Consider the following 933-nt stretch of genomic DNA (forward strand, 5'->3'; position numbering starts at 1 on the left):
AAGCTAAAAATAAAGCATTGCTATATTGTGTAAGCTATTATTATGTTAAGTAATAATTTAAAGATATTATATTACTACTAAAATGGGTGTGTTGTTGTACATTACTCAAATAGATAGTTAGAGATCTTAACTTGTTATATCTCGTAATTTATTCTTCTTTAATTATCAACCCAACATGTGAAAACTTTGGCAGGTTTTACATTTTTAAGCTAAAATTACCAACTCTAACCATAATATTCATGCTCAGCCTGAATGAACGGCATTTGGTATTGATTTTTTTTTTTTTTTTTTAAATGAGGTTAAGAACAAACGCTAGAAGGAGGGCTTGAACCTCCGACCTTGTGGTTAACAGCCACACGCTCTAACCAACTGAGTTATTCCAGCCTGATGCTGCATAACTGAATAAGACTTTATATATTGGTTTACCAACAAATACGGTTAGTCAGTCACAGAGTTTAATTTCTTCATAGCTTCTTTTGTTTTTTATCATTTCTTTTGTATCTTCAGCATTCAAAGTAAATTCCTTCTTTCATTTTTATACTTTTTTTTAAGTTTTCTCTTAATTTTGCTGCGTTAACCACAACAATAATAACATACCCCGTGTATTTCCTCAAGTAGGGTCTGGAGAGGGTAGGATATACGCAGACCTTATTCCTACCTTTGTGAGGGTAGAGAAATTGTTTTCGATAGACCCTCGACAATTTTGCTGCATTGTAAATAAAATTATTTGAATAACATAAATGCTCTACGTACATTATTAGTGCCTGATTTTTATTTGGTCCCTAGTTGATACTTATACAAAAGTTGGGATTTATCGTAAATTTTTGGGCAATTTGCACGATTGCCCTTATTCGGGGGTGGTCTTTAATTTTTTTCCTTTGCCTAAAAATTTCTGGGTTTCGGGTTCAAACCTCGTTTGGTCAAAAAAATTTT

At 32.3% G+C, this 933-nt stretch overlaps 1 non-coding gene across 1 annotated transcript; it reads right to left on the minus strand.

The window, feature by feature from the left end:
• Nucleotides 1–310: 310 nt before the first annotated feature.
• Nucleotides 311–384, minus strand: TRNAN-GUU (transfer RNA asparagine (anticodon GUU)). The gene has a single exon. It is a non-coding gene; the product is annotated as a tRNA-Asn (tRNA).
• Nucleotides 385–933: the final 549 nt, after the last annotated feature.

Source organism: Lycium barbarum, chromosome 10, assembly GCF_019175385.1.
Source record: "Lycium barbarum isolate Lr01 chromosome 10, ASM1917538v2, whole genome shotgun sequence".
Taxonomy (NCBI): Eukaryota; Viridiplantae; Streptophyta; class Magnoliopsida; order Solanales; family Solanaceae; genus Lycium; species Lycium barbarum.